The sequence below is a fragment of the Mustela putorius genome, unplaced genomic scaffold (assembly GCF_011764305.1).
Source record: "Mustela putorius furo isolate JIRA1106 unplaced genomic scaffold, ASM1176430v1.1 tig00003898_pilon_pilon_pilon, whole genome shotgun sequence".
Taxonomy (NCBI): domain Eukaryota; kingdom Metazoa; phylum Chordata; class Mammalia; order Carnivora; family Mustelidae; genus Mustela; species Mustela putorius.
In genome coordinates this window covers 14,573,243-14,590,411 of record NW_025422047.1, presented here as the reverse complement: position 1 = coordinate 14,590,411, position 17,169 = coordinate 14,573,243, and positions in this window count along the sequence as shown.

The window sequence follows — 17,169 nt, the reverse complement described above, 5'->3', positions numbered from 1 at the left end:
GGGAGTAAGTGGCAAACCACCAAGCCAAAGCAAATATGGAATCCAAAGCTGCCCATGTGGCTTATCCATAAGGAACATTGCCAAGAAAGAACACAGCAGGGAGGAAAAGAGGAGTGAAAGATTCACGGCACCTTGATCAGCAGCCAACCATGGGGACAGGGAGCCAGCAATGCATTCTGGGCTCTACCTCTTCAGAAACTCAGATGGGGTGTTTCTGCCCCTTAGATCTGGGTACAAGAGGCTTGAATCCTATCCCACCCCCACCTAGATCTTTCTGTGAATTCTCCTCTGCCACTTAAGCTTCTACTTTCCAGGATGTTGTGTCCATTGTGCACCCTCTTGACCCAGATATCAAACTCAATGACCTCTGCCCAGTTTCTACACTCTTCTGCCCTGCCCCCTTCCAAAGTAGACTTTAAAGGATTTTGGTTTGAGGAGAGATGGAGGATAGGATTCATCACAGTGATACAAAACCATATATGGCACAGTTTAATTGTTATTATATCTGCTTGCTTTGGATTTGTTCAAGGAGTGAACACTTTGCTACTACATGTGCCTCAATATGTGGTATCTCATGATAGTGGGCGGATAGGTTTTGTTTATATAAGCATCAGATAATAGCCATAACTATGGCTAACATTTATTAAGAACATACTATGTGCCAGGCACCATAATATATAATACACATCTTGCCAAATACTTAACTATTTCTTTATTGAAAACATCGAGATTTTGTCAATACGCTCTCATTCACAATACTCCTTGCCTCTCGCAATGAGTAGTTGTTTTAAGAAATTCTGTTTTGTTAGTTTTTTTTTTAAAGATTTTATTTATTTATTTATTTATTTGAGAGAGAGTTAGTGAGAGAGATCATGAGCGAGGAGAAGGTCAGAGGGAGAAGCAGACCCCCCATGGAGCTGGAAGCCCGGTGCGGGACTGGATCCTAGGACTCCGGGATCATGACCTGAGCCGAAGGCAGTCGTCCAACCAACTGAGCCACCCAGGCGTCCCTGTTTTAAGAAATTCTAATCCTTACTTTCATACCCAGGCTTCATGTGGGTGATAGGAAAAAGTGAAAAATCTGTCCAATTTTCCAGCTGACCCTCAGTCTAGGTTCTAACTCCCTATGATCAGTCCTTGTCCCCATTTTCACTTTTCCTTGATGTCCTATGTCATCATTATATGTAGTGTAAGTAGTTATCCATGCACTTGCTTGTTGAATTGCTATCTCCCCATAGTAACCTACAGGTCCTGAGGGCAGAGTCCACATCTACTTGGTTGACCTCAGGCCTCAGAGCCAACACAAAGCCTGCCTGGTGTGCAGAAGATGAATTTGTATTTAGTCTGTCTGTCCCACCCATTTGAAAATGAGGCCATCTCCTCCAGAAAGTAGCCTCACAAAATAGAGACCCCACTGCGTGTCTAAACAGTGGTCTCATGACCAGTTGGGAAGGATCCCTTCACCAGTTCTGATCTGGAGAGTCTCTGAGGTTCTTTACACTCCCAGTTCCTGGGACTCGGTCACATGGCCAGAGCTAGGACTCAGGGCAGGAAGAGTGGAACCCTATATCTGAACAGAAAGGATTTAAGTGATAGAAGAGTTCTTGGAAGCCATTTTCTTTCTTACTGACAAAAAAAGTAATTTTTTGAAACTAATTTTTCTGGTTGCACAGGTAAATGAAGTTTGCAGGGAGTGACAAAAAAACATAATCTGAATTTCTTAAGGGCAGAAAGCAAGTATTACCCAAATGTGGCAAGTCTTAAATCAAAGATGCGCTTTTCAGTAGTCTTGTCTCCAAACACTAGGCCACTAATTGTCCACAGCCCGTGACTTTTTACACTCTGAAGTGAGAAGCATTCAAAAATGGGTGAATTTTCCCCTTTTATCAGAATTAGGAATGAGTAACATTTCTTGTTAAAATATAAAACAGTGAAACATAGTTCACATATGTTACATAAAATTATTGTTTTAAAAAAGACTTCTCTGGGAAGAGACAGAACTGTGTACAATGGAAAATTGAAAATTCTCCAATTTCAAGATGAATCAGCAAATAACTTCTCCATGACAGCAACCTGGGAACCCTGCTGAACAGACAGACCTACTTTAATGGGAAATCAGCTCTATTTCCTGGCTTGCAGGAACTATCATCATTTGAAGACCTTTGCTAGGTGATATGTCGACGTCTTTGCCTATTCAAATTTATTAGGAACAGAGCATGATATCCCAGGACAATATTTACCCACAGGAAAGGATTTGTGTCCAGTGGAATGTGATTGCATCAGGCCTCCTCATCCCACCCAACCTTTCAGTCCTGGCTTTCCCACAGGGTGCAAGCTGTTTGGTGTGGCTGCCAGCTTTTAATTACAAATTTTCTCTGCCTTTTTTTTTTTTAAAAGATTTTATTTTTAAGTAATCTCTATACCCAGTGTAGGATTCAAAGTTACAACGCGGAGATCAAGAGTCACTCGCTCTATGGACTGAGCCCACCAGTCACCATATTTGTAGGAAAATCATTAACAACTGGTTTCATGCTTACCCATCCCCAACCTCCCCACCCCCCCAAAATATTAATTTTCCCTTACTCCATAGGGAAATGCTTTTGCCAAGCATTCCTAATCCTTTGGAACTTAGTCATCCAAAGAAGGGAGGTGAGGAAGGCAAAAGAAAAAGAATGGAGAGAGGAGATGGTAAGTTCTCTCCCTTCAGTTCTGGTCATCCAACTAATTTTGGTATTTCCTGGTGCTTACTTTGGTGCCCACTCATTTCTGAGGTGACACTGCCCAATATGTAAATTACCTGTATGTTCTTAACTGATGGAACATATGCTCTCTATTCACAGTGGAACTGGGCATAGAGATTGAGTACTTAAGGATTTGAGATCCTGAGGCAGTGGCACCAACCTTCGTTTAGAAATTCCCTATCTTCCTCCTAACTCTGAATCCATATAGCTATCACAAATTTTATTCAGCTCAAAATTAATTTTCCTATAAAGATGACACAAATGATGTGCAATACCTCATTTTCTGCAATGAAGAACAAGGATCACCTGGAGTTGAAAAGAGGTTTTCTTCCCCCTCTCCCAAGCCCAGAGCTAAGCAGCCCAGATACACTTTTCCATGTCTTGGTCCCCTTCCAGACAGTCTTCTGTCTGTCCAGCAGCTCTCTTTTTCTCTGGGAATACAATGCCCTCTCTCTGAGGAACTGCCTCTCTACTTCTCTAACCAGGTAGATCTTCCTGGGACAGAGAGGCTGGATCCACCTGGGAGTCTGCCCAAGGTTCTTTTACCCTGTGAAATTGTCATGTTTCTCCAGCAGGATGACCAGGGAAGCATAACTTGAATATATTTTTACCAAGATAAACTGCCAACAGTTTTTATATCTGCATAGATGCAGAAAGTCGCCCTAGGACACATGATCCTTGATGTTTCCCCATAACACTCTAATGGGCTCAGTTAAGCAGACTCGGTTGCTCTCCAGCGTCAGGGGATGTTACACACACATGTCTCAGGACTACTGAGATGCGTAGGGGGTTCCGCAGGATCAAAGCCGCTCCCACGGATCAATATGGCCCTAACAGACATTCACTAGGACATCAGGAGCCCCCAAGAAGAACTCCTAGTGCAGGAAGGAGTCTGGATCAGTAAACAGGGCTATTTTGTGGGAAGAACTAGTTCTAGGAGTACCACTGGGGTCACAGTTTTACTGGCCTATCCCAGACCAGCCACATTGGTGTGGTTGCTGTTTGGGAAGCTGATCCTCTGCATATAACTAAAGAGAGCCTAAACCCTGAAGGCCAAGGGTGAGGTGTATCCAGAGCTGGTGCAGGGCTCACAAGGGGCCCATCACCACAGTGGACAAGAACACAATGGGCTCCTGCTAACATGGGTAGGTGGAGAAGGTCATCAAACAACAAACTGGAAAAATAAAAATGTGGGGACCGGGTCTCTACCTAAATTGGCAAAGTGTGTTGAACTAGCAACATTTTCTACACTCACCTCTATACCTAAATATTCACAAGAACAAAAGTTCTTTTTTGGGGGGGACACCTGGATGGCTCAGTGGGTTAAGCCTCTGCCTTCGGCTCAGGTCATGGTCTCAGGGTCCTAGGATCAAGCCCCACATTGGGCTCTCTGCTGAGCAGGGAGCCTTCTTCCCCCTCTCCCTCTGCCTGCCTCTCTGTCTACTTGTGATCTCTGTCAAATAAATAAAATCTTTAAAAAAAAAGTTATTTTTTTTTAAAGAAAAGATTCACTTTTCTGTCAATGGTGCAAGAATTGGACAAGAGAGGGTGCCTTCAAAGAAAGGGCATATCAGCCGGGAGGCACTTGCAGTAGGACACTGAATGCATGCGACTAGAAGTGTTTATACACCACCACCACCCACCCCCAGCACATGACCAAGTATTGTCTGTTCCTTCAGGGTTAAGGCTGAGCCATCTTCATTTCTATTTCAGTGGAGACATACTCTATAAACAAGAAACTGAGACCTAGAAGGACAAAACCAGAAATCAAAACTGAACAAGGTCATAATACTTTATGGTATTAGTGTTGTAGCACTGGGCTTCATGAGCTTGAATCCTAAAACTAAATTATCTTGGTCCAATTTCCAGCTTGATCACTTACTGGCTGTGTGACTTTGGGAATGTTACTTAAACTTTCTGTGCCTCCCTTCTTTGTATCGGAAAAATATAGTACCTGTTTCACAGGCCTGTAGCAAGGATGAAATGAGTGAAACATATAAAATTCTGACACACAGCAAGCAATCAATAAAGGTTAGCCAATATTACTACCACCAAACACAGTCACCTCCACAAGATAAATAACCCATTCAAACTGTGGCATCCGTGGTGCAGATCCAACAGAAAGCAGAGGCCAACCAGTCATCCATCACCAACTCAAGGGGTGCCTTTGGTTTCTGATCCCAGTAATTGAGGACATGTGTTACTCTGCAGACAGTCCTGATGGGAAGTAGCCGATGGCTCTCCTCTGAAACTCAGGAAATGAGAAGAACGATGAGAGGGGAAAGGGGAGGAGGCTGAACATTTTCATTTTCTGATGTTAACAACTCTAACTGATGAAGAATAAGAAGGAAATGGCAAGAGAATATAGAAATGCTTTGAGCGTACTTTTAACTCCACTGCGACTGATTAGTTCATGGGAAAAAATGACTAAAAGGAATAAAAACCTGACTGGGAATCCAGTATCAACAATTTGCCACCATAGTAACCAAGAAAGTGCAACTCATGAATTGAAAAAAGAAGAAAAGTGTGTGTAAGTGTGTCATCAGGAAGAGGTCAGGAAATGGTTACCAAGGGAAGAATGTAGTTAACCCCTGGTGGCTCGGCAGGCCAGCTCTGGATAGGTCACATGCATCCCAGCAAATATGGACATCAAGGGTCGTCAAACAAGTTCTAAACTCTATTTGATAGAGTTTCCAACTCAGCTGTAAAAATTCACTCAAGGATAGAATGACATAAAATTTCTCTGCCTAACAAGAATTTCTTGACTTTTTTTTTGGGAGGGGGGAGTTAAATCAAATTTGGTTTGCATTAGTTCAGCCCTGCTTCATTGCAGAATGACAATAGGGTGTGTGGCTCCTCCTATGTTTCCACAGCTAGCTCTGGAATGACTTGGAGCTGCCTTGTGAACACAATTCTGGATAAGTACAGCAACCCAGGGCTCAGTATCACACCCCACTTCTTCACCTTTGGGATATGTCATCGGTTTCTTATTTGTGTAGACAGTCCCCAGCAATGTATGGTCCAGGACCCTAGAAGGAATTCTAAGCAAGTATCAATGGTTTGGGAGGTCCTGGGGCAATCAGCCAGATGGGAGTTACGGGCAACTTAGGAACTATCTGATTATCAAATTTGGGACTGGAAGCATCTTTAAGGGTCATCTAGGCCAATGAGCCATTTGATGCTTAAATTTTCCTTTTTCTTCCCTTTGTGCCAGAGGAGGTTCATCCCATGCTCAGCCCACACCCTTGAAAAGAAACTCCCCTCACCATGGGACAATCCATATAGTTATGACTGCAAGAGATTCTTAAGTTGAACAAAAACACTTCTCCCTGCAAATTACCATTCACAGCCCACTAAAGCAAATCAAATATTAAGATATTTGAGAATGAATAGCTATTTGTCCTCAGAAGACTTTTCCAGTTGGAACATAAAAAGTTGATCATTCTACATTTAGCTCTTCTCCTCTCATACCCTCAAAGGATCTCTTAAAGCACGGTCCCCTCAATGAGCATAATACTCAATGAATGTTCTTTCCAGGAAAAGGAAGTAACCCCATTATTGGCTCCATCATCCCAAGATTTTACTATTATCAATGTAGCCCCATATTTACATAATTCTAACAGTCAAATGATATTTTGGATTCGTAACGAATTTACTTCCCATTAAAATGTGTGCAGTTGGCAAATAAATGATACTTTTGGTCATCAGCAGCCATTTCTGTTCTATTCTGCAGGCACTTGGGAGGAGTATATGCCCCTCCCCTCAAAGTTAGCTGACCATGTGACCATCTCTGACCAATGAAAAATAAGCAGAGGTCCCATATGTCAATTCAAAGTTGAGACATTTAAGTACTCATTCTCAACTTTCCAACCCTCTTTTTCCCATCATAGCAATTGTCAATGCATGTGTTGATTGGGAAGTGTCATGGATTGAATCAAGCTGGAATGTTCAGCCAACACACGGAGGACAGATGCGCTGGCACATTGCCTGGACACTTTGCAGCACACTTTGACTAAAAAATAAATTTTGTTGCATTATGCACATGACTTGGGGGTTATTTGTTATTGCAATATAAACTAAACTTTCCTGACTCAATGTATAAGTTATTTTTTGTAAGTAGAATCAGATTTCCTACCCCACACTACCTTTTCATATTTTAATAATTGCTTTTGAGGTCTGATTCAGGAACTTTTTTTTTTTTTTTTCTCATGAAAACTAATTTTAATTATTTTAGTCCAATGGCCAGTTTTATTACAGATTTTTTAAAATATTGATTCCATCAAACAAAGGTATTCACTCTTCTTACTATCTTCTTTACATTTGAAACTGTTAAGAATATATTTAAACTGTTAAAAATATACTTAAGACCGGAAACAAGACATTCCTGATGACACATTTTTCTTAGCTCTCCACTCTCTAGTCTCACAATAATGCTCAAAACTAATGAAGTCCGTTCTGGGCTTTCTTAGCTCAGTGAGAGGTTTTTAAAAAAAAGTCACTGGGGGACCAGTAACCATTGGAGATCTTGTTTTTAGCTTGATGAGATCTCAGTTCCCATAATAAAAACAAGACATAGCTATGGGGAAAATATATATGGTTTCTTCACTTTATTCAACTATGAAATCAATCCATTTGACTCTGTTACTGTTCTTCAAGGAGTCAAAAACAGAGACTCATGAAAAATTCGGGCTGAAATCAGTTTGCTTACATTGAGAGACAGCTCCAGCCATATCCTTGTGGCTGACATGGCCAATGATCACCCCCCCCCAATTGCTTTCATGTTAACCAAACCCTAACTTTGTTCAGGCATCAAAGGTGCATGGACTTCAGAAACTACAGGCCACTTCCCCCTACACACCAGTTATGGGGATTGGATTTCCCTTTGCCAGTCATTGCTTTGGGAAAGGCCATAGAACACAATTCTGGCCATTGAGATGAAGGGAAAGTCTGCAGAGAAGTTTCTGCAAAAATTTTTCTCACTCTTAAAAAGAGAAACAGTGCAGGAGGGTTCTCTCTTCCAGCCTTAAATATGGATGTGTGAGAATATGAAGCTTAGTGCTGCCTCCACCATATCTCACCATTAGGGCGTAAGCAAGAGGACAAAACCTAACACAGTTAGTCTAGCAGGTCAAAGATGGAAAGAACTAGGGACTTTACTACAGAGATGGGTGCTGAATTCACTGGTCCAAGAACTGCCTCACCACTAGACTTCCTATACGAGATAATAAAACTCTTGACACTTAAGCCGTGTTGATTGAGTAGGTCTTTTGTTACTTGTCATCAAAAGAATCCTGACTATCATTAAGAAGTATTGTCATTGTGCTGTTTTACTGAAAGTAGAATCATTATGGGAAAAGGAGGGGGAGAAGGAGAATGGGGGGAGAGGGGGAGGAGGAGGCAGAGGAGAAGAGACAGGAGGAGGAGAAGGGGGAGGGGAAGTAGAGGAGGGGGAGGAAGAGAAGAAGGGGAGGGGGAGGAGGTGAAGGAGAGGGGGAGAGGAAGCCGTAGTGGTAATGATAATACTGTCTTACAATTATGAGAACCTGCTTTGTGTGAGGTACTATGAGAAGCACTTTAGAGAGTTTATTCTAAAATTCAAGACCATACATTTACTCTTCCAATTTAAGACCAGAACTCACCCATTCTGGCTCACCATATCACTCTATTCTCTTTACGCCTGGACCCTGACATTCAGAGAAACCAAGAACTTGGGTCCCCACTAGTGCAATTTGCCACCAGTCTCCGTCCGTTCAGAGAAGGTACAATGACTGTGTGGTTGCTGCAGCAGGATGGGCTGCTTCAGGTGTCTGCTGGAGGAAGATGGGACACAATGACGACACAGTTCTTCATGGTCACCTCACGCGCCCCAGATGTTCACTGAGCTGTTAGTGGGGAGACGTCTCAGAGCAGGGCATGAGCAACAAGGGACTCAGGCGGGGGATATCCAGCTCTCAGATGGGCCTTGCTGGCCCTGACAGACATTAGGGAGGCTATGAAGATGGACAAGACACAACAGTGCATTTGCTGAAAAGAGCTCAGCTGTTAAAAACATGGGTCAGAAATGAGAGGACTACAGTCTCAAGTTTCACTAACAGCCCTGCCAACTTGCTAGCTCTGCCACAGGGATTGCATTACCTCCCTAAAATACCTTAGGGTGCCTGATGCTTCCTTTCCTCTTCTGTAAAATAAATGTGCCTGACACCTAGTGAAGACTCAATAAATCATACTTATTATTAGTCAATATCCTATCCACAAAGAAAATTTATGAATATGCTGCCTTGGTCATGTTAAGAAAAGCCTTCCCTAGTCTATCTTTGTCTAAACACAAAAGTAAGGACTAAATTCTGATTACCGCATCTAGCTGTGCCTGAAGATAGATGATCTCTAGAAGCACAGTTCCTTCTTTAAGGGAATCTGAATTGGGTTTCTGTCACTTACAGCCAAGACAGCTGACCAACACAGCAGTAGTTACGTTCAAGCTCCAGCCCTTCCTCTACAAGCTTTGCCAACACTACAAAACACAAGATGATTCACAACCTTTCCTAATTTTTGTATGTGCATTTCAGTAATCACCCGTATCTCACTTGGCTTTGTTACTTAACCGTATTATGTGCATGTCGTGTTTTCCTAACACGTTTTTAAGCTTCTCAAGGCAAAAGCAATGTACTCTTATTTTCTGCCGCAAAACCAGGTACAGTTCTGGGCAAACCCAGATCCACCATAAAAACAACCAGCAAGGTAGTTTTCACTGGAACCTAAGCCAGATTCCCTGCTGAAGTTAGGTATTTCTGAGTCTATCTGGTAACCCAGCACAATGAAACTTCCAGGAAAGAACCAACCTAAGAGAGGACAGTCAGGCACACACACGCTGTCCAGCAGAAATACTTCAGTCAATGTAGAGACAAGGGGAATCTAAGTATAAGGTACTTGTAAGGTGCTGATAACATCAGGCAATGCTGGAAAGGGGCCTCTTGAGGACAGTTCATCCTTCCAAAGGTGATGGGGAGAGGGGAGCAGTCACCTTCAAAGTGCAGTAGACTGAATGTTTGTTACACCCCCTCCATTCGTATGTTGAAACTTAATCCCCACTATGATGGTATGTGGAGGTGGGGCCTTTGGGAGGGTTCCCTCTCTCATGAAGGCAATTAATACCCTTATAAAGGAGACCTCAGAATGCTTCCTTGCCCCTCTCTCTGGATGGGAACACAGCAAGAAGATGGCCAGCTAGGAAGCAGAAAGAAGGCCCTCGTGGAACATTGAATCTGCCAGTGCCTTCATCTTGGACATTCCAGCTCCGGAACCAGGAAACACAACTGTTTGTTGTTCATAAACCACCACTCCTATGGGATTCTGTGATAGCAGCCAGATGGACTAAGACATGAGGCTTCAACTCTGATGGTAGCAGAGAGCAGCTACCAAGGGCAAGGCTCCTAACATGAGACACAGACATCCAGGTGGTGGTGTGGGCACTCACAAGCTCCATGTTGATGGGGCACGGCTGGAGGACAAGCCCTGGCATCTGGTCAGTGATAAAAACCTTGTCCTTCAGAGGGAGCCATTCAAGACATTCTTTGAGGTTTCCCAGAAATGTCAGGGAGACTTTTCTAGACTCTGAACACGTATTTATTTATTTGACAGAAAGAGGGAGAGAGAGACAGTGCATAAGCAGAGGGAGCAGTAGGCAGAGGGAGAGGGAGAAGTAGACTCCACACTGAGCAGGGAATTCTGTGTGGGACTCCTGGGACCCTGGGATCATGACCTGAGCTGAAGGCCAACATTTAATGACTGAGCCATCCAGGCGTCCCTCAAGTGTCATTCTCTAGGGAAACGTGAATTACACTTGCAAATTAAATTGTCAAGGGCAAGACTCCAGTGCCACGGCCAGCCCATCATCTGGCTGTGGAGGAGCCATAGAAGCAGATCCGCCCTCCTCTTGCTCCTCCAGCATGTCCTACTCTCTGGCTGAGCTCTCACCCTGGCTGCTTTCCCTCCCAGTAGTCCCCAGATCAGCAAGAGCTCCATCGCCCTGGGATTCCACCTGCCTGGTCGCCCCTGCCCCTGGGAGGCCCCATAGTCATATATTACGTTTTGGGTCCAATTCTGTTTAATTTTTAGAAACCAGATTCCTACTGGCATCTGCATAATTTTTCTTAGAATTTTTTTAAAAGATTTTATTTATTTATTTGACAGAGATCACAAGCAGGCAGCAAGGCAGGCAGAGAGAGAGAGGGGGAAGCAGGCTCTCTGCTGAGCAGAGAACCCAATGTGGGGCTCGATCCCAGGACCCTGAGATCATGACCTGAGCTGAAGGCAGAGGCTTAACCCACTGAGCCACCCAGGCAACCCCTTTAGAATTTTTTTTATCAGTCTCTTAAATATCTTGTCCCTCATTTCTCCTCTCTTCTAAGAACGGGTTTAACTTTTCAAGGTCTGAAGTCATTTGATATAAAATGCAGTCTCTCATGTTCTAAGTTCTTTGGCCAACAGGTGTCCACCAACATGAGGTGACCCAGAAGTTTATGATAGCATCAAAGGAGAGATCAGTTTCCTTAATCCTGTATGCCTCATTCTGTTGTTTGCAAAGTACTGAATTATGTGTAAAACCAATTCCCTTAGTGGGAGTTAGGGGTTCGTGGAAGCAACGTTCACACTTTAGAGATAATAGGGACCTAGTGACTAAATCCTTGTTTCAGAGTTTTGAAAAGTGACTTTCCAGGGCACCTGGGTGCCTCAGTGGGTTAAAGCCTCTGCCTTCGGCTCAGGTCACGATCCCAGGGTCCTGGGATCAAGCCTCGCATCGGGGTCTCTGCTCAGTAGGGAACCTGCTTCCTCCTCTCTCTCTGCCTGCCTCTCTGCCTACTTGTGATCTCTGTCAAATAAATAAATAAATAAAATCTTAAAAAAAAAAAAAGAAAGAAAGAAAAGTGACTTTCCCCATAGTCCTGGTCCACCTCACTGCTTTAGTTCAGTGGCTGAGGTGCCTGTCAGTACTTGGGTTCTGGACACACTCCATGGAGGTGTGCTATAATATGTAGTCACTCATGAACTTCAGTAGCCCAGGAGTGTTGTCAGGCTCTCTGATGCTCCTGGATTGTTTCTGGGCACCTGAACTGAGGCCAGCACTTATCGGCCAGTGTGAGAGTCTCACCTCACACCCTTCCAAGTTGGTCTCTGGAGTCAGAAGAGGGAAACCATCCCCACCACTTCCTATATTCTTCTCTATGCAGACAGAGCTGCATGTTTCACTGTGGCACAGAGAAACATGCATCTACAGGGTGCAAACTACTGTTTACAGTTTCTTTTTCACATATCAGCAAGGAGGCCATCTGTGAGAACAGAATGTTCTCAGTGTCTTTGGCCATAAAGAGAAAATGCAGCCACGTGGGCATTTGAAACAATGCTTTCTGACCCTCTTGTCCAGTTTTGGCCGTACTAGACCCAGTGAAGAGACTACTTTCCCCAGGACAACAAAAGCAGAAATAAACAAAGGAGACTACGTCAAACTAAACAACTCTCCCATGGTGAAGGTCCCATCAACAAAACAAAAGGGCAACCCACTGAATGGGAAAAGATATTTGTAAATGATATAACCAAATATGGCATTACTATCCAAAATATATAAGGAACTCACACAACTAAATATAAAAAGAAATAATAATAAACAATACAATTTAAAGTGCATAGAGGACCTGAATAGACATTTCTCCAAAGAAGACATCCAGATGGCCAACAGACACATGACAAGATGCTCAACATCACTCATCATCAGGAAAATACAAATCAAAACCACAATGAGATACCACCTCATACCTGTCAGAATGGCTAGAATGAAAAAGATAAGAAATAACAAGTGTTGGTGAAGATGTGGATAAAAAGGGAACACAAGTGCACTGTTTGTGGGAATGCAAAACAGAACAGCCACTGTAGAAAACAGTATGGGAATTCCTCAAGAACTTAAAAGTAGAACTACCCAGCAATTCTACTTCTGGATATTTATCCTAAGAAAATTAAAACACTAATTTGTTTTAAATAAATGAAATGCACCTCTGTGGTCACTGTAGCACTATATACAAGGTCAAGATATGGAAGCAACCCAAGTGTCCATCAGTAGATAAACGGATAAAGAAGTTGTGTGTTTATACACACACGTGGTGGAATATTACTTGGGCATAAAGAATAAAGTCTTGCCATTTGCAATAACAAAAATGGACTTAGAGGGTATTGTGCGAAGTGAAATAAATTAGAGAAAAACAAATACTGTGTGATTTCACTTTCATGTGGAATGTAAAAAACAAAATAAATGAACAAACAAAACAAAACAAAAACAGACTTGTAGACACAAAGAACAATTAGTGGTTGCCAGATGGGATGGGAGGTAGGGGGTGGGTGAAATAGGGGAAAGGGATGAAAAGGTATGAACTTCTGGGTATCAAATAAGGATGGGATATAAAGTACATCATAGGGAATACAGTTAAGAACAGATAACAATGTTGCATGGTAACAGATGGTAGCTAGATTTATCGTCATGATCACTTTATCATGTCTAGAAATGTTGAATCACCTGAAACTAATATTATATGTCAAGTACACTTCAACTTTAAAAACTTACATAAATACATAAATAAATAAAACTGCTTTTCTAGTTGGTCATAAAATCCCAGTTTAGAAACAGTCGTGTTTGTTTTCTACGAAATGACATTCTAGTGCCAGAAATGACCACTTCGAGTCATTTTATTTTTTTTAAAGATTTTATTTATGTATTTGAGAGAACAAGCCTGAGCAGGGGAAGGCATAGAGGGAGAAACAGACTCCCACTAAGTGGGGAGTCTGATGTGAGTTTCCATTCTAGGTCCCCGGGATCATGACGTGAGCCTAAGTCAGAAGCTTAACTGGCTGAGTCACACAGGTGCCCAGTCCTTTTATTCTCAGGGAAACAGGGGTAAGAAAAAGAAAAATATAGGGGCATAGAGCAAGATGGTGGAGAAGTAGGAGACCGAAATATCATCAGGTCCAAGGAGTTCAGCTAGATAGTTATCAAACCATTCTCAACACCTACAAACTCAACAAGAGATAGAAGAATGACTATGAATCCGAAGCAATTGGAAGACAGACGCAGGGGGTGGGGGTGGGTGGCTCCCAGCAAGGGGTGGAGCACAGAGCACAAAATTAGAACATTTAGAAGTCTGCTGCACTGAGGAACGTCGCTCCAGAGGCTAAGTGACGGGGTGGAGCCATGGCAGGGCCAGCGTGGTCTCAGGACCCACAGGGTCACAGAAAGACCAGAGATGTTGGAGTGTGGCCGAGCTCCCAGGTATTGGAGCAGGGAAGCCAGCTACAGACATAGAGTCGAGGTGGGGGCTTTCATCTTGGGGTTACCTTAAACCGTGATCTGAGGCACAATCAGGCCACTGCTCTTCGAGCAGGGACCCCATAGGTGGCAGATTCAGAGATACCGCCTCCTCCCTCCTCTGGGAGGAGTGGCACAGGAGCACGCTGCAGGAATCTCCTGGGTCTGGAAACTGTGTACCAGAGATAGAAATGCTTGGCCGTAGGCCAGGTGAGCTCAGAGCACAACCGGAGACCAGGGAGATGGGAGGGATTGACTGCTTTTCACCCACCCCCTACCTCCCATCCCATCTGGCAACCACTAATTGTTCTTTGTGTCTACAAGTCTGTTTTTGTTTTGTTTTGTTTGTTCATTTATTTTGTTTATTACATTCCACATGAAAGTGAAATCACACAGTATTTGTTTTTCTCTAATTTATTTATTTATTTATTCCATGAGGAGTGGGGCCCTTAGCTCTCAGCTCCACCAGGCCGGAGACTGAGAGGCTGCCATCCTCATTCCTGTCCTCCAAAGCTATACAGAAAGCATCAAGGAACTAAAGCTACCGAGAGTGAACCAAGCAGATGACTTAGACTGGCCCCTGGCAAAGGCAGTGCAATTCTACCTTGGGAAAAGACATTTGAGAATCACTGCAACAGGCCCCTCCCCCAGAAGATCAGCAAGAACATCCAGCCAAGACCAAGATCACTGATCAATGAGAACTGTGGAACTCCACAGCTAAGGGAAAGCAACACAGAATTCATGGCTTTTTTCCCAATGATCCTTTAGTCTTCCGAAGTTAATTTTTTTGTTGTTTTATTTTGTTCTTATTCTATTTTTTCAATTTTTCCCTCCTTCCTATTTTAACATTTTTTTAAGTATTTTATCTTATCAATACCTTTTAAAAAATCTTTTTAAATTTTCATTGTTATAGTCATATTTTACCCCATCATTGTATTTAACCTTATTTTTTGTATACATACAGGGTTTTTTTTCTTTAAGATTTTGGGATACAGTTTCTTCTAATACTTCAAAATATACCCTAAATCTAGGGCACGGCATTGTCCTAGTCTCCAGCCTAATCACATTCTTTCTTCTTTTTTTTTTTCATTTTTCAACCAACTTATCAATTCCTTTTTTAGAATTTTTAAATTTTTCATCTTTACAGTCATATTCCATCCCTTCATTGTGTTTACCCATATATATATATATATATATATATATATATATATATATATATATATGTTTTCTTTCTTTTTTAAAAATGTTGGGAGGTAGTGTCTTCTAACAGACCAAAATACATGCAAAATCAAGTGTGTGGCTCTATTCTATTCACCAGTCTTATATATATATATATATATATTTTCTTTTCTTTCTTTCCTTTTCCCCCCTTTCTTCTTCCCCTGGTTTTGGATCTCTTCTGATTTGGTTAGTGTATATTTTTCTAGGGTTGTTGCTACCCTTTTAGTATTTTGTTCTCTCATTCAACTATTCTTATCTGGATAAAATGACAAGTTGGAAAAACTCACCAAAAAAAAAAAAAAAAAAAAAAAAAAAACAAGAGGCAGTACCAATGGATGACTAGGGACCTAATCAATATGGACATTAGTAATATATAAGACTAGAGTTGAGAATGATGATTATCAAGGTGCTAGCTGGGCTCAAAAAAAGCACAGAGGGTATTAGAGAATCCCTTTCTGGGGAAATAAAATCACTTTCTGGAGAAATAAAAGAACTAAAATCTAACCAAGTTGAAATTTAAAAAAGCTATTAATGAGGTGCAATCCAAAATGGAGGCTCTTACTGCTAGGATAAATGAGGCAAAAGAGAGGATTAATGATATAGAAGACCAAATGATGGAGAATAAAGAAACTGAGCAAAAGAGAGACAACTACTGGACCACAAGGGGAGAATTTGAGAGATAACTGATACCATAAGATGAAACAGTACTGGAATAATTGGGATCCCAGAAGAAGAAGAAAGAGAGAGAGGGGCAGAAGGTATACTGGAGCAAATTATAGCAGAAAATTTCCCTAATTTGGCAAAGGGAACAAGCATTAAAATCCAGGAGGCACAGAGAACCCCCCTCAAAATCAATAAAAATGGGTCCACACCCCGTCATCTAATAGTAAAACTTAGAAGTCTTAGTGACAAAGAGAAAATCCTGAAAGCAGCTTGGGACAATTGGTCTGTAACATACAACAGTAGAAATATTAGATTGGCAACAGACCTATCTACAGAGACCTAGCAGGCCAGAAAGGGCTGGCACGATATATTCAGAGCATAAACAAGAAAAATATGCAGTCAAGAATACTATATCCAGCTAGGCTATCATTGAAAGTAGAGGGAGAGATAAAAAGCTTCCAGCACAAACAAAAACTAAAAGAATTTGCAAACACCAAACCAGCCCTACAGGAAATATTGAAAGGGGTCCTCTAAGCAAAGAGAGAGCCTAAAAGTAACAGACCAGAAAGGAACAGACAATATACAGTAAGAGTCACCTTACAGGCAATACAATGGCACTAAATTAATATCTTTCAATAGTTACCCTGAATGTAAATGGGCTAAGTGCCCTAATGAAAAGACACAGGGTGTCAGAATGAATTTTTTTAAAAAGACCCATTGATATGCTGTCTGCAAGAAACTCATTTTAGAACCAAAGACACCTCCAGATTTAAAGTGAGGGGGTGGAAAACAATCTACCATGCTAATGGACATCAAAAGAAAGCTGGGGTGGCAATCTTTATATCAGATAAATTAGATTTTAAGCCAAAGACTATAATTAGAGATGAGGAAGGACACTATATCATACTTAAGGGGTCTGTCCAACAAGAAGATCTAATAATTTTAAATATCTATGCCCCTAACATGGGAGCAGCCAATTATATAAATCAATTAATAATAAAATCAAAGAGGGGCATCTGGGTGGCTCAGTGGGTTAAGCCTCTGCCTTTGGCTCAGGTCATGATCTCAGGGTTGTGGGATCAAGGCCCACATCAGGCTCTCTGCTCATCAGGGAGCCTGCTTCCTCCTCTCTCTGCCTGCCTCTCTGCCTGCTTGTGATCTCTCTCTCTCTCTGTCAAATAAATAAATAAAATCTTT